This window comes from Canis lupus, chromosome 34 (assembly GCF_048164855.1).
Source record: "Canis lupus baileyi chromosome 34, mCanLup2.hap1, whole genome shotgun sequence".
In the NCBI taxonomy this organism is placed as follows: Eukaryota; Metazoa; Chordata; class Mammalia; order Carnivora; family Canidae; genus Canis; species Canis lupus.
In genome coordinates this window covers 25,564,484-25,588,993 of record NC_132871.1, presented here as the reverse complement: position 1 = coordinate 25,588,993, position 24,510 = coordinate 25,564,484, and the positions used below count along the sequence as shown (strand labels likewise).

The following is a 24,510-nucleotide window of genomic DNA, read 5'->3' as shown; positions in this document are numbered from 1 at the left end:
GTTTTTCAGGAACTAATTTATTTACCTTGGTTAAAATCACAGTCTCTGAGACTCGGTTGCTTAATCTGTAAAATGAGAGTTTGCCTAGGATTTCTAATATACTTCCTAGCTTTAGTATTCTCTGATTCTATAAAATTAATTTTTCCCAGTTAAACTCTATTGTTTTCACTCTTGTAAAATAACTGAGAAATATTTTTGATACAAGAAATCCATGTTTCCTTAAAAGCTTACTTCTTTAAAAACCAGATAATAAAACATATTTATGTCTCTCTATAATTAAACACCGCAATTTGTACTGAAATATGATAAGTACTGTTTATCTACTTTGGGTGAATAAAAGCTGAGGACAATTTATTAGAGCATAAGAAAGACTCCCGAATACTAGAAGGTCACAGCCTGTGTGCTGAGCTGCTAGCAAAACATCTATGATGCTCCAAAGCTGCCATTTTTCTTCCTTGACAAAGACTCCATCTGCCACTGAGCCATTTACAGCCTCCAAGTCAGAATATCAATGATTTCCAACCATTCTGCAAGCCTGCTTTCACCTTGATATCACCTCTGTAAGCCATCTAAAGCAAATGATACATATATCCCCAACTATAAGCATGAAGCCCATGCTTTATTCACATGATAGGTATTTAAGCTTCCCACTAATGTACCATTTTATTTATGCTGAGTTGAAAAGAATTTTAAAGTATATATATCTGCTGTAATTCTTGTTGCTTTACTTACATGCATTAAATCAAATATATTCATAAAACTTTAAAACTGAAAAGACTGTACTACGTAGTGTTCAGTAATGGCTCAGTAACTAAGACAACAAAACAACATATTTATTACCCTTAATACAATTTGCTAGAAAATTACTTCGTATAAAACAGTTTCTTAGAAATTGGAAACATTAAAGCAATGAAGAAATGTTGATAAAATTTCTAGTTTTGTACTTAAATCAATGTTCTTAATATTATAACAAGTGAAACCCATCTACCTAGCAATAAAAGAGAGGCAGAGAATTTTTCAATTATATCTTGTTTTTTTCCTACAATTTTTTGTTTGTTAAACATATCAGAAATAGATGCAAACTTCCAAGTACTATGAAAAACTCTACTTCCATTTTTAAATAAAAGCAATATAATCCTTGGTCATTAATATTCATAAAAATGGAAATAATAACCTTATTTAAAATATTAATTTTATCTGAAAGTAATTCTCCATAAAATAAAGATTCAGTTACGGCCTATTATATGCAAAACATTAAGGGGACTACAAAAAGGTTTAAAACAAGATTCTTGGCCTCAAGTAGAGAAAATTACACATGAACTCATGAAAAAGTACCTAAAAAGACAAGGCACTTTATAGTTGCAGGAAGACTGTTACACAGGAAGGAATTCTGGATTACAGGTTAGGAGACTGAAGTCTAATTATATCTACTCTGAACCCTCCAAATGCTTATGTTAGCCATTTAAATTTAACTCTAGGAAAATTTTTTACTCAACTATAAAGGGAGGTGACTAGAATAGGTGACATCTAAAGTCTCTTCTTGCTGTATCACTTTATTACACGATACCATGAGTCTAGATGTCTGATGATTACAGAAACTAACTGACCCTAGATTTTAAGTGCCACCTCATTCAGGTAGATATGGCCTGTATTAAAAAGGAAACAAGTTTTGGGTTTGGTCTTAAAGGTAGTTCAACATTTGAATATATACGCAGAGGTAGAAAAAGAATCTTCCCCCCAAAAGGAATAGCATAAATAAAGGCGTGGAAAAAGAAATCGTGACTTCATAAATTACTGTGGCAATGTTGTCCACAATGTGTGAGAAGAGGAGACATGATACTAGAGACCGAGAAACTAGAGAAACATCTAAACGTGATCTACTAGGTTGATGGTGGGAATGAAAGGAAAACAAAGAAGGCAAAAGGATGCAAAGGATGCAAAAGATAATGAAGCCAGAGTACAGACACTTTTAAGTTTTGATCTAGAGCCAGAGGAAGGAGAGCGACCCAACATGATACCAGGATTCATATACTGATGTGGGAAATGGTGATACTATTAACAGAAAGAGGCTTGAAATGTGATCCTCTTTCTAAAATAACATGAAAAAAATAGAATACATTAAAAAGAAATAAAGCCATCTAATTTAAAGAAAAAGAACACTGAACTGGGAATTCAACACCAATGCTGGACTCTGCCATGAAGTGGCTGTATAACATAGAGTCAGTAGCTCTAAGGTTTGGTTTTGGAAAATGAAAGTACTAGACTTAACATGATTTTGAGATTCTTTTTAGTTTTATATACAGAGCATGCATCTTAATTTCTGAACTGGAACTTGTAGAGGCAAGCAATCTTTTGAAATAATCTTAATCCTGACTGATAGAAGATTTAATATTTTTGTACATATGAAAGTTAAGAAATACAAAGTACTGCATCCAAAAATAATACGTATGGTTATTTTTACCTAACAAGTACAATCTCAAACACAACCGCTGCAAAACTAAAGGCAGAAGAAGCAATTTCAGAATTAACCCTCCATTTCTGATCCTGCATTAATCATTAGCTAATTCATTAAATACCTATTATTAGGAACTAAGGGAAAGGCAAAAGAAGATACGGTTTCCATGTTTAAACATACAATAACTTTATTAGTGAGATAAAATGAACATACATGAAATAATAAAAAATTGCCTTTTGATGTAGACTAATCCACATATCAAAAAATTCATTCCTTAACATCAATTCATGTTTGATAATACACTGAAGCATAAACTGAAAATGTAATGGATTTGAAATTTGGTTAAAGGAGAAAATATTTTTAGAGTGTTTCCTTTAACAAGAGAGGCCATAATCAATTAAAAATTTTATTCATATTTCATAGTTATTTTTGCAAATGATTATTTTTAATTTTAAGAAAAACTTTATATTTATTATGATGTCATGATTCAAAATATATGGAGGATTTACAAAGTGTGTTCCTAAAAGGACATGTCAAACAAAAAAAAGAAGACAAGTTTTTCTTTAAACATTAAATTACAATCTAAGTCATATTCTAAAATGCCTAAACTAATTTTAAAATTAACAATTTTAATTTTTTCAGGAAAGCAGTTAAATCTAACAAATATACAAAAGAGGGAAGTTAACTTTTAGTAACTTGACTCATTTCTTCCATTAAGTAAATAACTAAACCTCATTATTAAAGCTTATTATTCCTTTTTTTTTTTAAAGTTTCATTTATTCAAGTAATCTCTACACCCAACGTAGGACTCGAAATCACAACCTCAGGATCCAGAGTCCCATGCTCCTCCAATTGAGCTGGACACGGCACCCCAGAGCTTATTACTCTTAATTCTCAAAACTTACCATTATAGTCAACTGAAGATATAATTGGCAGGTACTGCACATATTAGAATATGATAAATTTTTATTCTTTGGGAAAATACTTCCTTGTTCTCACAGACTTTGATTTCCAAAATGACTTCTCTAAAAATACACCTTTATTTTACTTGAAGAGTATGGAGACTAAAAATAAACTTTCTTTTAATTTGCCTAATAAGTCCAATATTCGGTATGCAAAAATGACCACCATACAATGCTTAAAATAAGACAAAGAAAACTGGGTTAAGAATAGAGTGATTCCTATAAAAATGCAAGTATAACTTCAGATAATAATGAACCTAGTTCTCTTCAAAGATATGAACACTGTTTTCATTATTAACATTTAACTAAAATAAATCAATTCTTTTTCCACCTCTCCAAGTAAAACTCATAGTAAGAAGCAGCCAAGAATTATTGCAATTGTCCAATAGATTCTTTAGTAAAGGCTGATCATACCTTTGTAGCAAAGGTATAAATGAGTTACTGCTGCTATAGTGATTTGACAATGCTTTGGCCCCAAGCTTCATATATTAAATAGCACTGTAGAAAAGAACAACTAATATAAAGTAACTGGCTCACAGTGTAGGCAAAATCAGATATAGATTTGTTGACCACATGAACAAATAACTACACATACACATTAAAAATATACTGGATCCAAAAAAAAAATATACTGGATCCAACAAGTACTTACTATAAACGAGTCTGAGGGTTTAAGTTCTAACACTGTGAACAGACATATGTGAATAAAGCAGTTTTGTCCACAAAGAGCTTACAACTTAACTGAATACAATAAGTTGAAACCTCTCAAGGAGTTTCAGAAATTGTTTCAAATTGTTTGTATTTTTAAATGAGGTGATAGCATGTTTAAATATCTTTTTATAATAAAAATAAAATAACAAAAATCAATTAACAATAGAATAAATACAATAAGTAATATGACAACATAAAATAATAATAAAATAACATAATGTAGTAAGCAAAAACGAATAGGCTGAAAAACTCATATGTATATCATGTGTGGTAGTAAGTGACAATCAGATGAGTGCTTATGATATGCAATCCCTATATTACCCAGCTGAACACTGATATAGTTGCTATGACGGTTCTGATGCTTTTTTTTTTTTTTAACCTTCTTTTGTTAAAGAACAGAAGCATGAAGTGTATTAGTAGGGGAATGAGCCAATGAGGACATAAAGTGATAATTTAGCAAAAAAATATATCATATAACCCCACTTACATTAGGTATTTGGAGTAGTCAAATTCACAAAAACAGCAAGCAGAATGGTGGTAGCCAAGGAATGGAGGAAGAAGGGAAATGGAAACTTGTTTAATGGGTATAGAGTTTCAGTTCTGCAAAATGAAAAAGTTCTGGAAACTGGTTGCACAATGTGAATATATTTAACATTACTGAACTGTACAATTAGAAATGTTAGCATGGCAAATTCCACGTTTAAAAAAATGCCTTTAGGTGCTTATGCAGAGATGCCTGGCCTTGGAAGTTGATAAACTATGTCTTGGGTGACTGGGTGGTTCATTTGGTTAAGTGGCTGCCTTAGGCTTATATTGGGATCCCAGGGTCCTGGGATTAAGCTCCCTGCTCAGCAGGGAATCTGTTTTCCCTCTCCCTCTGCCCCTCTGCCAGTTTGTGCTCTCTTGTATGTGCACTCTCTCAAATAAATAAATAAAATCTTTTTTAAAAAAGTATGTTTTACGTAATTAAAACTATAATAAAATTGTGTCCCTTGCAAAATAGAAAAAAAGCATCTCTTTATATATTAAAAAATTATCAAAGATTATTTAAAGGAGGATATTATATTTTTTAACGTACCAATCAAATATATAAAATTTTTACTGAAAATTAACTTACTAAATGTTATACAAAAATTGGTTAGAGATTATATTTCCTAAAGAGCTCCATATGATTATACATTACTAGAAAAAAGATTATACATTACTAGAAAAAAGGTTTAGGATTTAAAAAAATATATAAGCAAACAAATTACAAACAACAACTAGATGCAACAATATAAAGTGTAATAAGGGCAGCCCAGGTGGCTCAGGGGTTTAGCACCGCCTTCAGCCTAGGGCGTGATCCTGGAGACCCAGGATCGAGTCCCACGTCGGGCTCCCTGCATGGAGCCTGCTTCTCCCTCTGCCTGTGTCTCTGCCTCTCTCTCTCTCTCTCAATGTCTCTCATGAATAAGTAAATAAAATCTTAAAAAAAAAAAAAAGAAATGTAACATTTTAAAGTTAGCACAGTGAAAGAACTGATGTTTTACTCAATTTGGGAATGTAAGAAAAAGCTTACTGGAGAAGGCAATTAAATTTTAAGAATAAATAGATAGTTTAACATAAGAAAGTCAACTGATATATTACATTAGTAGAATGAAGGGGGGGAATCACATTAGTATCTCAACTGACACAGAAGTAATATTTGACCAAATCCACCACTCTTTCATAATAAAAAAAATTCAGAAAACTAAAAATATAGGGGAACTTCCTCAACATGAAAGTGGAATTCTGAAAAACCCACAGCCAACATCAAACTAAATGGTGAAAGACTAAAAACTTTCCTCCTAAGTGCAGGAAGAAGACAAGAAGAACTGCTTTCACCACTGGTAGTTCTAGCCAGAGAAATTAGGTAAGGAAAGGAAAAAAAAGAAAAGAAAAGGAGAAAAAGAGGTGGAGAGAGAGAGAGAAAAAAGAAAATGAAAGAGAAAGAAAAAGAGAGGGACACAGGGAGGGAGGGAGAGTGAGGGAGGAGGAGGGAAAGACGAAGAAAGGAAGGAAGGGACATCCAAATTGGAAAGTAAAACTATCTCCATTTGCAGATGACATGATCCAAAAGATAGAAAATTCCAAAGATCAAAAAGAAAAAAAAGAAAGGAAAAAAAAAAAAAGCCCTGACTAGCACTAATAAACAAATTCAGCAAAGCTGCAGAGTACAAGATGAACATACATGCACACACACACACAAAATCAGCTGTGTTCTATACACCAACAATGAACAATCCAAAAAAAGGAAATTAAGAAAACAATTTCACTTACAATAGCATCTAAGAGAACAAAATACCAATGAATAAACTAAACCAAGGAGGTGAAAGACCTATACACTGAAAACTACAAAGCACTGCTAAAAAACATTAAATATGACCTCAATAAATGTTACAACATCCAACGCTCTTGAATTTTAAGACTTAGTAGTTTTAAGATGGTAACACTACCCAAAGTGGTGTACAGATTCACTCAAAATTCCAACACCTTGGGACGCCTAGGTGCCTCAGCGGTTGAGCATCTTTTGGCTCAGAGTGTGATCCCGGAGTCCCAGGATCGAGTCCCACATCAGGCTTCCTGCATGCAACGTTCTTCTCCCTCTGCCTATGTCTCTGCTTCTCTCTCTCTTTCTCTCTCTCTCTGTGTCTCTCATGAATATATAAATAAAATCTTAAAAAAAGATTCCAACAGCTTTTTTTTTTACAGAAATAGAAAATCCTCAAATTTATGTGGAATTACCAGTGGCCCCGAATAAACAAAATAATATTTAAAAAGAAGAACACAGTTAGAGGACTCAGGCTTCCCAATTTCAAAACTTACTACAAAGCTACAGCAATCAAGACTGTGTGGCACTGGTGTGAGAGCAAACATACAGACCCACTGGCCCAGAATTAATAGCACAGAAATTAAACATACACATCCATGGCCAACTGAGTTTTGACAAGAACACCAACACCATTCATTCAGTGGGAGAAAGAAGAGTTTCTTCAACAAATGGTTCTGGGGAAATTGGATATCTATATGCAAAAGAATTAAGTTGGACCCCTACCTTGTAATGTATCTGAAAATTAATTCAAAATGCATTGGGGTAGGCAGCCCCGGTGTCGCAGCGATTTAGCGCTGACTGCAGCCTGGGGTGTGATCCTGGAGACCCGGGTTCGAGTCCCACGGCGGGCTTCCTGTAGGGGGCCTGCTTCTCCCTCTGCCTGTGTCTCTGCCTGTGTCTCTGCCTCTCTCTCTCTCTCTGTGTGTGTCTCTATGAATAAATAAACAAAATCTTTTTAAAAAAAATGCATTGGGGCACCTGGCCGGCTCAGTCGATAGAGCATGAGACTCTTGATCTCAGAGTTGTGAGTTTGAGCCCCATGCTGGGTGTAGAGATTCCTCAAAAATAAAATCTTGAAAAAATGTATCAAAATCTAAACATAAATGAATTAATAGAACTCTTAGAAGAAATATAGTGCTAAATCTTCATGACCTTGGATTTGGCAATGGATTCTTAAATATGATACCAAAAGCACAAGCAACAAAGAAAAAAATAGATCAACTGGATTTCAAAGGATTAAAATTTGGGAGAATCAAAAGTATTATTAAGAATGTAAAAAGACAACCTACAGAATAGGAGAAAATATTTGTAAATCATATACCTGGTAAAGGTCTAATATCCAAAATATATAAAGAAGTCTTACAATTCAACAACACAAAGACAACAATCCAATTTTAAAAAGGGCAAATGATTTGAATATATATCCAAAGGAGATATATAAATGGCCAATAACCACTTGAAAAGGCACTCAAAGTCATTAGCAATATGTGAAATGCAAATCAAAACCACAATGAGGTAACCACTTCACACCCACTAGTATAGCTATTAATACTAAAAACCAAACGAATACAAATAACAAATCTTGACAAGGAAATGAAGAAATTGGAAGTCTCATACATTGCTGTGGTCAGGGAAATGGTTCAGTTGCTAGGAAAAACAGTTTGGTGGTTTCTTTAACAGTTAAACATAAAATTGACATCTAATCCAGCGATTCCATTCCTATATACTCGAAAGAACTAAAAACAGGTACTCAGGGGCACCTGGGTTGCTCAGCTGGTTAAGCATCTGCCTTCTTTCTGCTGAGATCATGCCCCATGTTGAGCCTGCTTCTCCTTCTCCCTCTGCCCCTCCCCTGCTCTCTGCCTGTGTTCTCTCTTCTCAAATAAATAAATAAATAAATAAAATCTTTAAAAAAAATAAAAAATAAACAGATACTCAAACAAGTACAAGTACACACATGTTCATAGAAGCACGACTCACAGTAATCAAAATGTGGGACAACTCAAATGTCCATCAGTGGTTGAACAGATAAACAAATTGTAGTATACACTTACAGTGAGATATTATTCAGATATAAATAAGAATGAAAAAAGTGATACCTGCTACAAGGTAGATGGACTTCCAAAACAAGTGAATAAAGCCAGAAACAAAAAGCTTCATATATGTACTATTCCATCAATATTAAATCTTCAAAATAGGTAAATTCATAGAGATGGTATACAACATTATGAAAGAACTAAACTGTTCACTTTTAAATGGTAAATTTTATGTCATATGCATTTCTCCTCAATAAAAAGAAAGCTTAGAGAAAAGGCAGCAAATAGGACTTGATCAACTTCTTTTCCAATGAGAAAAGAGAGAAGTTCACCAGGGTTAACAACATTTAAAATATGCAAAACATCTTTTGTATGAGGAAAAAAATTGTAATTACTTATTACAGATATCCTTCTGCAACTTTTTTCTTCTCTTACTCCCTTCCTGCATCTCTTCCTCCTTCCCCCAAATATAAATAATATATATTATGTATAAACACTAGAGAAATATATATTCCTCTCCTATAATTTAGATTATACCTTCTTTCTTGGTCCTATAATGATTTCTCTCCCTTTTTCTGCTTCCTCTTATCTATTTTTTATGAGGTGGCCTCAATGTTATCTTCTAATCCTTCTAAGTAAGTTTTTCATTTTCATCATTCATATTTTAATTTCTAAGTGCTTTCTGGTTTTTGCCCACTCATCTTCTTATAGCAAACTCTTGTGACATGGACATATCGTTTTCTCTTATTTCTCTAAAAATATTATTAATAATTATTATTATTTAAGTTTTCTTAAACTTAAAGTTTAAGAGTCTTTGTTTCCTCTACTTTTTTTTTTTTTCCTATTTATCTGTTTAGGTCTTTGTTATTTCTAATACAGGCTTTCCTCAAATATCTGATGACACTTGTGTATCCACTCATATTCTAGAAGGAACATTAAAAACTTAATTGGAAATTTTGTCAACTTTATGAGGCTTATCAACTGTGGATTTCACTTGGCTAAGTCATTTCACTTGGGAATTCCTTTGATGTTTTTATCCTTAAGTTTTTCTTTTAGAGCCAACTTAGCAAATGTGACTGGGAGATCACAATATTCAGTATATGATAAGCATTCACTCAAACCCCCTCTTCCTTTAATGCCCTTGCCCACAAAGGTGTTTCATTTACCTAAAGTCCAAAGACCTCAGTTAGATCCACTCCAGAAGATAAGCCTCCAGGCTTCTATTGAGTGAAGGAGGCATCCAACTGTGTTAAGTACAGGAGATCTGAGGACTATAACTGGTTAAATGGACTTTCTATGTTTAATGAATGTTTAATAAACATTTTACGTTTTCATACAGTCTTTGTCTCTAAAGATTGACCTGTACTTCTAAAAATGTCCCCCACCACTGTTGCCTCCCTTCCGGAGATACCAGGAATTGATCATTCCTGAGTACTCAAGGGTTTCAAATGTATAAACTGCATTTCTTTGTAGCTCACCTCATTGTCAGCTAATTATTCAGTTCTCTAACCCTTCTAAATTGGTTACTACTCATCTGTCCACTCTCCAGCTTCCAGAATTTTGTTGCTACTCATCCCTCTTCTATTTCTTTGCTTATGTTTTCTTAAAATGCATTTTTTCTATCAAATTAGTGGGCCTTCCACAATTAGCCAAACTAAATATATATGTTCAAGCTACCCTCTTCTCTTAGTCTCATGAAGTATTTTCTACATTAAAAATCATCTTCTATTGGAAGATGCTGATTTCAGGGGTAGTTACTCTGGTGCAATTAACCTTATGATTTTATTTTTATTTTTCATTTTTTATTTTTTTTTTATTTTTATTTTTTTAATTTTTATTTATTTATGATACTCACACAGAGAGAGAGAGAGAGGCAGAGACACAGGCAGAGGGAGAAGCAGGCTCCATGCACCAGGAGCCCGACGTGGGATTCGATCCCGGGTCTCCAGGTTCGCGCCCTGGGCCAAAGGCAGGCGCCAAACCGCTGCGCCACCCAGGGATCCCTATTTTTCATTTTTTAAAACAGATTTCACTTATTTATTCAGAAGAGACACAGAGAGAGAGAGGCAGAGACACAGGCAGAGGGAGAAGCAGGCTCCATGCAGGGAGCCCGACATGGGACTCAATCCCAGGATCCTGGAATCATGACTTGAGCCAAAGGCAAAAGCTCAGCCACTGAGCCACCCAGGTTCCCCAGTGCAGTTAACTTTAAAGGTCATTTTTTATTATATAAAGGCTGGCTACCCTTTCTTGAAATTCTGCTGTATTTTTCTTCTACCTTTTTATATTCACTCTGTACAACACCATACTCTTTTTTAATTTTTTTAAGATTTTATTAATTCATGAGAGACAGAGAGAGAGAGAGAGAGAGAGAGAGAGAGGCAGAGACACAGGCAGAGGGAGAGGCAGGCTCCATTCAGGGAGTCCGATGTGGGACTTGATCCTGGGTCTCCAGGATTACGCCCTGGGTGAAGGCAGACACCCACCGCTAAGACACCCAGGCATCCCAACACTACACTCTTTTTTGACTGAATACTTAACTGCTAAGGAGGAAATAACACCCCCTCCTTCAGTTCCTTTAGTTCTCTCAGCATACTAATGTTCTAAATTACATTGTGCTGGTTTCATTCCTCTTCATATCCTGGCATGCAAGTACTCTATTTGTTAGTCAGTTTGTACTATCCCTTTAGGCATTTGTCTAGGTTTCATACAATTTTATCTTCTAAGAATTCTTCCTCTGATTTTTTTTTTTAAGATTTTATTTAATGATTTATTTGACAGAGCAAGAGAGCAGAAGCAGGAGGAGAGGCAGGCTGAGAGAGAGAGAGATAAACAGGCTCCCTGCTGAGCAAGAAGCCCAATGCAGGGCTTGATCCCAGGACTCTGGGATCATGACCTGTGCTGAAGGCAGACACTTAACCAACTGAGCCATCCAGGTACCCCCCCTTCCTCTGATTCTTGACCAACAGACTCACAAAGCACATAGTTTTCTTCACTGGTGTCATTTGCTCACTACAGTTGTATGTCGTTAATCTCCTAACACTCTTGCATGTTTTCCTGAGAGTGCCTGCTTAATATTATGACAGAAAACATTAAATAGCTGGGATTCTGAGGAGGGGTAAGATCTAAACTCCCAGCTGAGGACCATCAGAGAGGCTATCACCAGCTCAAAAATAAATAAATTCCCTTTTTTATTTTTTTATTTTTTATTTTTATTTTTATTTATTTTTATTTTTTTTATTTTTTAAAAGGATTAATATTTTTTTTTATTTATTTATTTTTTTATTGGTGTTCAATTTACTAACATACAGAATAACACCCAGAAATTCCCTTTTTTATAATCATACTTCCTCCCTCAAAACCACCCCTCAAATTTGCTATGAGACCTTCCTTCAAAACTTGTAATATTTAATCTTCTTTCCACCACATGTATATGCTTCTAAAAATGGAGGATAAAAGGTGGGAGAAAACAAAAGGGAAAAAGGGCAGCAGTAAGAAAGAGCTTTTTACCCTCCACTGGGAAAAGAAATTTGACTTTCTCATATATCCTAAGTCAGGTACCACTTATTTATTTTGCTATATAGCTGGAAATTATAAACTCTTTCTAAAGATTTTTTGCAGCACTAACATTGCTGTTCAAATAGTGATACCTAGCCCTACTAGGATTCAAACAGCATAATGGAAAATCTCTGTAGAATGAAAAAAAATTTTTTTTATTTAAAGATTTTATTTATTCATGAGAGACACAGAGAGAGAGAGAGGCAGAGACACAGGCAGTGGGAGAAGCAGGGAGCCCAATGTGGGACTCGATCCTGGGTCTCCAGGATCACACCCTGGGCCGAAGGTGGCACTAAACCTCTGAGCCACCGGGCTGCCCTAGAATGAAAATTTTTGATGAGGACTTTCCCATCCTCAGGGATCACACTATTCCTTTCATATTCCAAAAACACGTACATATATGTCTATGATGGTATCTACCACATTTATAATGACTGGTTTGTGTGTCTGTTTCCTCACTAGTACCTAAGCTCCTAGATAAAACAATAGAAACACCATATCGTCCATCTTTAGAAATTTACGAAGTAATTCAAAAGGCACAATGTAATGTTTAGAGTCGAGGAGTAATGCATATCCATGAATTTCTCTTTAAGATGATGGAAACTTCTTAACTCTGATAGCAATAGTATATATAATTCAAGAAAAAGAAAACAAAGTACCTCCGAAAATATAAATCATAAAGAATTTATAATATTGCTTTAAAGCCACCTACATACGAGACATGGCTTAAAAGCCTCCAATAGGAGAAAAGCAGAATGTGGAACATTTTCAATTTAAACATGAGATGAAGGAAAATAAAACCAACCACCAACCATAAAGACTTCCAGTGGCTTCTCTTCACATTGGAAAAAAGTTCTGTTTTGATGACATCTGCCTACCTCTACTCCCCAGTTTATAATACCCTAACCTCATTAGCATTGTGATTCCTATTTCCTAAAATGCTTACACAGCTGGCTCCTTCTGATGATGGTTTCTCAATATGAGTGTTGCCTCCTCACAGAGGCATTCTTCAACTTTTATATGCATACTGCCCTTAATTCTACCCTGCCCCCATATATATGCTATCATATTTTCCTTGGTTAGGAGATCTTACCAATTATTAAAAATATTTCATGTATTTATTACTTTTCTCTTACTAGAAAGTAAACTTAATAAAAGTAAACAGAAGGCACTTTGTCTAATTGACTACATAGCTAGAGAGTATTAGCATATAAGTCAGTGCTGCATAACTGTTTGTTAAATAAATGAATAAATGAGTGACTGAATGTGAACCACATCATGTACTGATTGGATGAATAAATGGGTCACAATTCCTTTCTAGGGAATATTTTCTCAGGTAGATAGAATCTTTGAGTACATTACCAACTTTAATGAAGTATGAATCTGAATCCCAGTTATACCAATTACTAATTATGTCAACTTGGAACAATTACTTACTATCAGTAAGTCAAGATAAAATGATACTTGGAAACTGTCTGGCACACAGTTAGCCTTTATTCTTAACTCTCTCTTAGAGGACAGGAGTTGAAAGTGGAAGAAATCATAGGAACAGATCAAATATGTGTTTGCTCTAATGGTCACTATTGAGCATCATGGGTTCACCCGTTTATTGGGAAGCAACAGGTCACCAAGCAGAGCTAAAAAAAAAAAAAAAATATGACCATGTCTGCATTTGGAACAAGTAAAATCACATCCCTCAAACATAGTTGGCACTTTAATATCATCTGCTAAAATAATAATGAACAATTTCAGGTCACAGAAATTTTAAGCTTATAATTTCTTGAATACTTAAATTTGTATTTATAAGAAATGCAGTAGTCAAGATATTAGATCAAGACATTCCTGGTTTGGGCAGCCCAGGTGGCTCAGCGGTTTAGCGCCACCTCCAGCCCAGGGCATGATCCTGGAGATGCATTGGGCTCCCTGTGTGGGGCCTGCTTCTCCCTCTGCCTGTGTCTCAGCCTCTCTCTCTGCCTCTGTGTTTCTCATGAATAAATAAATAGATTTTTTTTAAAAAGACATTCCTGGTTTATAATCCTTATTCTACCTCTTGATCACTGTATTATCTTAGGTGAGTTGCTCAAGTTAAGCCTCAATTAAAGTTGGGTTGTTGACAATGCAAACTTCAATTTACACTTCAAACATTTCTCAGTACTCTTAAGGTAAAGGGGGGGGGAACCCTTAACTTATTCTACAATGCCCTTTATCTTCTGGTTGTTAATCTCAAACCATAATCCTTTTTCTCTGTACTCTAGTTACATTGACCTTCTATTTATTTCCTTCAAAGCACTATGTACCCTATCTATTCACCCATATATGTACCCTTATTAGAGGTTGTTTTATTTTTTAATTTCTTCATTTGGCCCTTAGTTATTATCTATGTCCTTTCATTTCAGCCTGAAGAACTCCTTTTATCATTTCTTGTAGGGCGGTTCTATTAGCAACAAATTTCCAGGCTTAAGTATGCTCAAAGAGCTAATGAAAACCAAAGACAAAGAACAAAAGGAAACCAGGAAAAAAATATATGAACAAAATGAGAGTATCAGTAAGGACATAGAAATTATGAAGAGAAACTAAATAAAAATGCTGGAGCTAAAAAGAATAATAGGTGAAATGAAAAAAACACTGGAGAGGGGGATGTTCAAAGCAAACTGAACAGACTTTAAGAAAGAGCCAACAGACTTGAAGATGGGTCAATTTAGATTATCTAGTCTGAGGAACAGAAAGAAAAAAGTATGGAGAAGTCAACAGATATGTTATAGGTATCTCAAAAGGAGAAGAGAAAAGGGGGCAGAAAAAAATATCTGAAGAAGTAATGGCTGAAAACTTCCCAAATTTAAGGAAAGAAACATGAATCCACACATTCAAAGAGATCAGTGCACTCCGGAAGGATAAACACAGGGAGAAGCACATTGAGACACATAGTCAAGATTTTGAAAGACAAAAATAGAATCTTGAAAGCAGCAGGAGAGAAGCAACACATCACTTACTAGGAATCCTCAATAAAATTAACAGCCAATTTCTCATCACAAAGTATGGAGCTCAGAGGTAGGGAGATGACATATTTAAAGTTCTAAAAGAAAAACAATTACTGACAAAGGATTCTATATCTGGCAAAATTATTCTTTGAAAATGAAGGAGAAATTAAGACATTCTCAAATAAATGAAGTAAATGAGATAAATACTAACAGCATCATGACAAAAAGAGGAGCAGTGTAGTATAGTGAAGACACAAGAACCATGTCAAACTGAATGGGCTCTAACCCTGAACATCACTGATTAATAACAACGTAACTCTGGGTGAACTGTTTAACCTCTCTATAGCTCATTTCCCTTTTATAAAATGAGGATAATAACAGTACCTCTCTCATGAAGTTCGGATGGTGAAATAAATTAAAACAATAAATTCATAAAAGGGTACTTGGCATGTAATTAAGCACTCAACTGCTGACTATCATCATCATCATCATCATTTTTACAGAAATTCTAGAATATTAGCTTTTATTTCTTTCAACTACCCATATTTCTGTAAAACAAACACTGAATACTGAGAAAATGACACAATACTGAGTTTCTGTAGAATTGTGCATTAGTAAAATCACAAATTATATTTTAAGTCTAATAAGTAGATTGAACTAAATGTTTTGTCATGCCTTTAATCAGAGACCAAGTAAAAAAAGTGATTGGTGAAAGTAGTTTTTTTCTCAAAAGTTGCTGACATAGATGCTTAAACCTTTAGGTATAGGCTTAGACTTTTTACTTAAACAGTCCAACACTACTATCATAGCTACAATGATTTCTAACAATAATTTCTTAACATTAAATATTGAATCAGTGTACACGTTTGTCTTATAATATTTTTAAACTGTTTGAATTTGGACTCAAATATAATATATAGATTAGAATAGGCTGACATATCCCTGAAGTCTCTTTTCATCTGTAACTGTTTCTACCACAGCCTCATGCCATTAATACTTTTAGTTAAAGAAAACAGATCTTCTGTCTTTTAGAGTTTCCCAGTATGGACTTTCCTAATTTTATCCCCTTGTGTCATTTATTATGTCCCTCTATTCTTACTATTTCTTGTAAGTTAGTCTTGATCATAATCAATAATTTTTCTGTTGTTTTCATTTGGATGGACAGCTTCAGAGTGGTTGTGTGTACTTCTGTTAGCAAAGACATGTCTTTCTTACATAAAGCAGGAATGATAATGTTAGGAAGATTAAATGAGTTACTAAAAATCAAATTCTTAGATTAGTACCTGGGACACAGTGGGCACTCATAAACACTGACTCTTATTATTGCACTGCATGCATGCAGTGATTTGATAACAGACCTGATGAGAACTTTTGAGGAAGTAGTTAAAGATAACTAATATTTCTGGCTTAGGTGGCTAATTGGATATTGGTATCATTGACAAATACAGGAAATATATAAAGAGGAAAAGGTTTCTGGAAATTGGAAGAAAATGTGTTCAAGTTTAGACATGCTGAGTTTAGTGCTATAGGATAGCAAGGTACCAATGTCTGTCACATACAAAACTGGAAACAAGGATTCTAAAATGTAAAAGAAACGTCTGTGGATAGAAAATAAAGATAAAATGTTGAGAGGAAAGGGAACTCCGTCAAGGTCACAATTATCACAAGAAGACTATAAGTTCACTCTTAGAATGAATTGGCATTGGATAAAGAGAGGTAAAAAAACTTCAAGGAAAGGAAATGATGTATGGAAAAAAAGATACAGACACAATCTTCACTATATGTTCTAGTCATAAGAATATTCTGACTAGGGGCACTTGGGTGGCTTAGTTGGTTGAGCATCCAACTCTTGATTTCAGCCTGGTCATGATCTCAAGGTCATAGGATCAGGCCCTGAGTCGGGCTCTGTGCTCAGTGTGGAATCTGCTTGAGATTCTCTCTCTCCATTTCCCTCTGCCCCTCCCCACTGCACTCTCACCTCTCTCACTAAAATAAATAAGTGAATCTTAAAAAAAAAAAAAAAAGAATGTTATGACTAGAAAAACTTTTCATGTTGTAAAGTTACATAGATACGGCAAAGAGAACTTTGAATGGCTTTGAAATTTAGGAATAGGTAATTCAATTTAAATAGAAAATGATAAGATATTTAAGAAGTTAGTAAGATAATTAAACTCTATGCTGTGGCAACATCATGCAAAAATCTAACATAACAGAATTAGAAAGTAGAAGATATACTTACTATACTACTCTAGAGGATTGAAAATTTATGCCACTTTTAATTCCACCTAAGCTAAAGAGAACACTGCGTAGGGACATGGCTTCAGGCTTCCCAGAAGTAGAAGAAGATGGCATATTTAGTGCCTTCCCATATCCCTTTCCATCCCACTCTCTTGTTTTCTCCTTTTCCTTGGGAAACCAATGCTCAAGCTGCCCTAACTATATAAAAATAAAACTGCATTTTTGCAACAATGCCCTGTCTTGCTCCCTGAAGCATTCTAGTTACATCTCCACAATCAGTTCTAGCCTGCCATATAATATTTCATTTTCCCCCTACCATCTTATAGATCCTTTTTCAATTTCAAGTAATTCATACAACTTGATAAGTGATCAAAACCCTAGGAGATATTTAATTTAAAAAAGAATTTACTAACTTGTATGAATTTCAAATTGTTAAAGTGTATATTCTCCGTATGTTTTCTATGTACTTACCCATTCTGGTTCATCCTGACATTATCATACTAAGAGACACACCAGCACAGGACAGTTTATTGAATAAATTTCTGCTGTGCCACTATTGGATACAAAGCATTCTAACAGACTCTAAGGGAACTAAAAGAATGAATAAAACATAATATGCCTTTACTAGATAGTAAGGACTTTAAAGGCTAACAGGTGAAATAACCAAACATACAGCTCATCTCATAAAGCAGATAAGAGCTTTATAAGAATGTTTCTAAAACTTAAGATATATATAGATCCTTACAAATGGAGAAAAAATGTCTTATAAACACAAGGATAGATTGAAATTAATTAAATTATTATATTACTGAAATACATAGAAAAGTAACTATTGATAAGGATAAACTCTTCTTGCTATTAAATCTAATTCAATATACTACCAAAACAAATTCACAAAGTATGCACATAAAAGCTACAAAACTATGGGTGGGTGGACGGTCCAGTTAGTTAATCATTCAACTCTTGATTTTAGCTCAGGTCATGATCTCTGTCCGGGTCATGAGATCCACAATAGGCATACAGCCTGCTTAAGATTCTCTCTCTCCCTCTCCTTTTGCCTGCCTTCTTATCACTTGTGTGTGCTTTTTCCATCTCTCTCTCTCTCTCTCTAAAAAAAAAGCCACAAAACTAGCAGATTTCAAGTTGTTATCATATGATGTTTTTGCTAAAATGAAATCATTGTACTCAATATGATGGAATATGGTACTAATTGTACTTCCCCATTATTTTCCAAATACATTTGAGTTTGGCATGCCTATCTTCTAATCTAGTGTCTCCTAAACATTTAATATTGCCACCATTTCTTTCTACTCAAACTATTACAAAGCTTTAATTTAGTTCATTCTTGATGTCATCTGGCCTTCACTTGATACAAATGAGCCATATATGTCAAATCTATTTCTGTTCTTTTCTTATTAGACTGACATAATTAAACACAATCACAGTCCTGCAAGTACATGGTAGTAATTGAGTATAAGGTAAGGATCCCAAGAGATAAAAGAATATACTTATATTAATTTCTTTTATATTAACATTTGTAAATTATTATAGGAAACCCTCTTTCCACAGAGAATATATCTATACTCAGATCCAAGGTAGTATTGAAGAACACTGCTATGACAGATATAATACTAAAAAGGCAGAAACGATGAGGATATTAGTTCTAACTTCAAGGAGGAGAAGGTAATATTTGAGGGGAACTGTGACATTTGAGTTTATTGCCAAATGTGTAAGTTTTCTAAAATTTCATTTCTGTAAGTTTGACACTAAAACTATGAAAGATCTAGAGTGAAAAAAAAAAAAGGACACCCAGAAATATTCAGTAATAGGGGTAATAAAGAGACAAAAACTATGAATTTTTATGAATAAAAGTTAAGCATTTTTTCCTGAGATAAAAGTAAATTGGAGAATAAAATTGCAAGCATTAGATGTGCTATTCACAAAATAGATGGCATATGTTGCATGTGGAAAAGTTTACTTGCACTATCTTATATTATGGAAATATACCTATTGATGTAATGTTTTTAAAATGCATTTGGAAAATGCATTCACATAAGGACAGCATCAGGAATATTTGTATTAAACTTTTTTTTAAAAAAAGATTTTATTTGTTTGAGAGAGAAACAGAGCATGTGAGGAGAGACAGAGAGAGAGAGGGAAAAATTCGAAGCAGACTCTGTGCTGACCCTGGAGACTGACGGAGGGCTCAGTCCCACAACTCGAGATCATGACCCAAGCCAAAACAAAGAGTCAGACTCTTAACTGAATGAGCCAGTCAGGCAGCCCTAACATCTATGACATGCTAACTGAGGTGTCCTTTTGATGCTATATAATAAGAATTTTCCATTTTTATCAAAATCATTCTTTCTTTAGTTTTTCCTTTGTATATTTATAAAATAACAATAAGAATCAAATTTCATTATTCTATATAACTCAGCCTATAACAACTTTATTCTTACCTCTGAACCAGTTTTTGCAGATTATATTTGTATTTTATATTTTCCTTGACTACAACATTTACAAGTCTGCACTGGTGTTCTAGAAAGTGTGAGAGAAGAGAATGATGTACTAACAAAATAAAATTTCAAGTCACTTTAATTCAGAAAACATTTATCTAGCCTAGGTGCTAGACTCACTACTGATTACAGCAAAAAAACACCAAACCAAAGTAGAAAACTTTTTTCTTTTATATTCTCTCATGCTTCTATAATTATTTCTAGACTATGTTAAGTTAGTGTCTTTTGCAGGCAGCCCCAGTGGCCCAGCAGTTTAACACTGCCTTCGGCCCAGGGCATGATCCTGGAGACCCGGGATCGAGTCCCATGTCGGGCTCCCTGCATGAAGCCTGCTTCTCCCTCTGCTTGTGTCTCTGCCGATCTCTCTCTCTCTCTCTCTCTCTCTCTCTCTCTCTCTTTCTATGTCTGTCATGAATAAATAAATAAAATCTTTTAAAAAAGTTATTGTCTTTTGCTTTTTTTCAGGCAAATTTACTAAACAGCTCATTTAAAATTTTCAGTAAGAATTAAGTTTTAAACTAAATGTGTAACATCGTACACTTCCATTTGTTCAAGGAAGTTTAGTTGGGTCTCTGCAGCACAATACCATTTATATCTGCAGTCACATGGAAAACACCATGCTTGCTTTTAGCTCCATTAATGGTATAATGATGTAACTTTTGCTGGAGATGCACTAAGCAGAGAAGGATCTTTTATCCAAATATACACATCTGCTTTGGCTATTTTTTTTTTAAGATTTTCTTTATTTGACAGAGAGAGCATACAAGTGCACAAGCTGGGGGAACAGCAGGCAGAGGGAGAGGGAGAAGCAGGAAGATCCCAGGACTCTGGGATCATCATGACCTGCGCCAAAGGCAGATGCTTAACCAACTGAGCCACCCAGGTGTCCCATGCTTTTGGTATTAACAAAAGGCAGAAAAATAAAGGTCAGTTAATATGTAGCAGACTTCTGGAAATGGCTGATTTCTGCACTTTACAAATAATCATTTAACTATCAATAGAAAACACTGGGAAAGGGCTCCCAGAGCAGCGCCTTGGCAGTCGGCAAGAACAAGCGCCTTACGAAAGGCGGAAAAAGAGAGCCAAGAAGAAAGTGGTTGATCCATTTTCTAAGAAAGATTGGTATGATGTGAAAGCGCCAGCTATGTTCAATATAAGAAATGTTGGAAAAACACTAGTCACAAGAACTCAAGGAACCAAAATTGCGTCTGATGGTCTCAAGGGTTGCGTTTTTGAAGTTAGCCTTGCTGATCTGCAGAATGATGAAGTTGCCTTTAGGAAATTCAAGCTAATCACTGAGGATGTGCAGGGCAAAAACTGCCTGCCTAATTTCCATGGCATGGATCTTACCCGTGACAAAATGTGCTCCATGGTCAAAAAATGGCAGACCATGATTGGAGCTCATGTTGATGTAAAGACTACTGATGGTTATTTGCTTCGTCTATTTTGTGTTGGTTTTACTAAAAAACGCAATAATCAGATTCGGAAGACCTCTTATGCTCAGCACCAACAGGTCCACCAAATTCGGAAAAAGATGATGGAAATCATGACCCGAGAGGTGCAGACAAATGACTTGAAAGAAGTGGTCAAATAAATTGATTCCAGACAGCATCAGAAAAGATATAGAAAAAGCTTGTCAGTCTATTTATCCACTCCATGATGTTTTTGTTAGAAAAGTAAAAATGCTGAAGAAGTCCAAGTCTGAATTGGAAAAACTCATGGAGCTTCATGGTGAAGGTAGTAGTTCTGGAAAAGCTACGGGGGATGAGACCGGTTCTAAAGTTGAACGAGCTGATGGATATGAACCACCAGTCCAAGAATCTGTTTAAAATTCAGACATTTAATGGTGACAAATAAAAACATATTTGTGATGTTTAATTTCTTATCATTCTTTTTAAATTATCAGACTCAGTGAAGCAGATGTTCTGAATTGACAGTGAGAACTTTTCAGAACTGTTGTATGGATCTTATCCGTTGCTCTTGGCTACTAAATAGCTGCAAAAGGGTAGTGATCTATTTTAAGCTGTAGTGATCTGGATGGAAGTGTTATAGATGGTTAATAAAAGGAAACTTAAAAAAAAAAAAACACTGGGAAAGACACTTGATCTTTCTGAGTCTGTTTAGTCATCTGTAACTGTAATAATAAAGGCTCAAATAGAAAACACCTATCATCTTAAAAAACAGTGAATAAATGTTAGTTTTGTTCTTCCTTTCTCAACATTTAATAGAAAAACCTTGAAAAAATAAAATTAAAATGAAGAAAAAAATAAAATATTAAAAGAACTCTTTGCTAGGTATTTAGCACTTACCAAATTCTTGATATGTAAACTCCTACAAAATCTAAACTTTAGGTTCATTTACTTTCTCAACTTTTATATTTCAACAGTATTAGATCAAAATATTTGCATGTCCCTCACATACATTTTTTCCAAATCCATAAAACCCATTTCCTCTTTCTGGATTCTCTTCCTTTAAAAAAAAATGTTATTTGAGCATAGCTGACACAAAATATTACATTAGTTTCAGGTGTACAACATAGTGATTCAACAAGTTTATACATTATGTTATGCTCACCACAAGTATAGCTACCGTCTGTCACCATACAACACTATCATAACATCATTGGCTACATTCCTTATGCTGTGCCTTTTATTCCTGTGACTTATTCATTCCATAACTGGAAGTGTGTATTTCCCACTCTCTTCACACATTTTGCCTATTCCTCCACCTTCCTCCCCTCTGGCAACCGTCAGTTTGTTCTCTGTATTTATAGGTTTGATTCTGCTTTTTCTTTGTTTATTCATGTTTTATTTTTTGACAGGAGTGTTTTACACATGAGTGAAATCATATGGTATTTATCTTTCGCAGCCTGACTTATTTCAACTTAGCATTACACTCTAGTTCCATCCATATTGTCACAAATGGTATTACCTCATTATTTTTATGGGTACATAATATTCCTGTGTGTGTGTGTGTGTGTGTGTGTGTGTACATACATACACATATATTTACCACAGTTTCCCTACCATTCATCTATTGATGGATGCTTAGGTTGCTTCCATATTTTGGCTATTGTAAATAATGCTGCATATATATTTCACACAAAGGAGTGCATATATCTTTCAGTATTAGTGTTTTCTTCTATTTCATACCTCAGAAATCTAGCCCAACTTGGGTGGCTTGGTGGTTGAGCATCTGCCTTTGGCTCAGTCATGATCCCAGGGTCCCTGCAGGGAGCCTGCTTCTCCCGCTGTCTATGTCTCTGCCTCTCTCTCTGTGTCTCTCATGAATAAATACATAAAATCTTAAAAAATAAATAAATAAATAAAATCTTTAAAAAAAATCTAGCCCAGATGTCATCCTTCTCTGTAAAGCTTTCCTTAGTCTCCTCCCCTAAACACAGTGAATTAGTCCCTTTTCTATTTTTCTCCTAAAATCTAAGCTATAAAAAGTGACAGCAGAGTTCAATAAAAATAAATGAAATATAAACAAACCAAAGACATTTTAACAATGTAATAAACTTTCTTTGTCAAGTTATTTTAGTGTGTCAGGATTAGTTTTAGCCATGAGTGACAGAAAACCTGAAACCAGTGGCTTACAAAAAATAAGTCTATCCCTGTCATGTCAAGGAAGTTCAGATGGAGACACCAGTATAGACATGGACAGGGTAACATCTGAAGATGTTAGAGACTTTCTCTCTTTTTGCATTGTCCGTTCCTGGTTTGGGATTTCCACTTATTTCCAATTACCATGTCCATATTTCAATCATCAAGTAGGAAGGGAGAAAAAAGAGGGAATGCAACCCTTCCTTTAAGACTACTTTCTACAAGTTGTACAGAGTACTTTTGCTTATTTATCTTTGGCCAAACCTTAGTCCTATGACCACATCTAGATGCAAGGGAAGCTGGGAAATATTCTCATTCCAGGTATTGAAATGCTGGGAAAAGATGAGTAGAGGGGGACAACCAACATTAGGGAACAACTACCAGTCACTATGACACTTGGTTATATCTTATCTATAGTAGGTAACTGACATTTTTGCTATCTACACCAATATTTCTAGTAGTGTGTACATTGTAAAACTGTATAATAGTTCCTTCCAAATTTCAATTTTTAAGTGAAATATTTCTGTTGGTGGAGATTAGTCTCTACAAAATTTAAGTAATACTTATAATAAAATTACAAAGGGAAAAAAGGAATATTAATAAAAAATGGAAAAGGCTTAGGGCACCTGGGTGGCTCAGTTGGTTAAGCATCCAATTCTTGATTTCAGTTCAAGTCCTGATCTCAGTGTCATAAGATGGGCCCATATCAGGCTCCATACTGGGGTGCAGAGTCTGCTTAAGACTCTCTTTCCATCTCCCTCTGCCCGCCTACCCTGCTCACACACAGGTGTGAGTGCTCTTTCTCTCTCGTTAAAAACAAAAAACAAAACTAAAACAAAACAAAACCAGAAAAGGCCATTTAATTTACTGTGTCACAGATTATTAAAATATGTAGTAAAAGGTTAAATCAGAATATTTAAAAATATAGCTAATATATTAATGAAATTACATATTAACAAAACTGCATTAAGTGAAATTGCATGAATACTCTCAAAGAAGAGAATCTGGAAAGATTTGAGAAGGAAAAAAATCTATGAGTTATTTTATTATACCTCCTATAAATGCTGTTTAGAGATTTTTAGTCAAGTAGATGTGATCAGG

The 24,510-nt window shown here is 34.6% G+C and overlaps 1 protein-coding gene and 1 pseudogene across 6 annotated transcripts in view; one reads left to right on the top strand and one right to left on the bottom strand.

The window, feature by feature from the left end:
* Positions 1-24,510, bottom strand: part of BAZ2B (bromodomain adjacent to zinc finger domain 2B) — a 292,931-nt gene that overhangs the window by 191,759 nt on the left and 76,662 nt on the right. Inside the window, exon 1 of one of the 6 annotated variants that reach the window (XM_072811202.1) lies at positions 4,616-4,705. The exons of the other annotated variants lie outside the window; for them this stretch is intronic. The gene's annotated coding sequence lies outside the window, so the exon portion shown is untranslated. Of the gene's footprint in view, positions 1-4,615; positions 4,706-24,510 lie in introns of those variants that run through there. 6 annotated transcript variants of the gene reach the window in all.
* On the top strand, positions 18,746-21,682 carry LOC140624100 (small ribosomal subunit protein eS1 pseudogene; annotated as a pseudogene).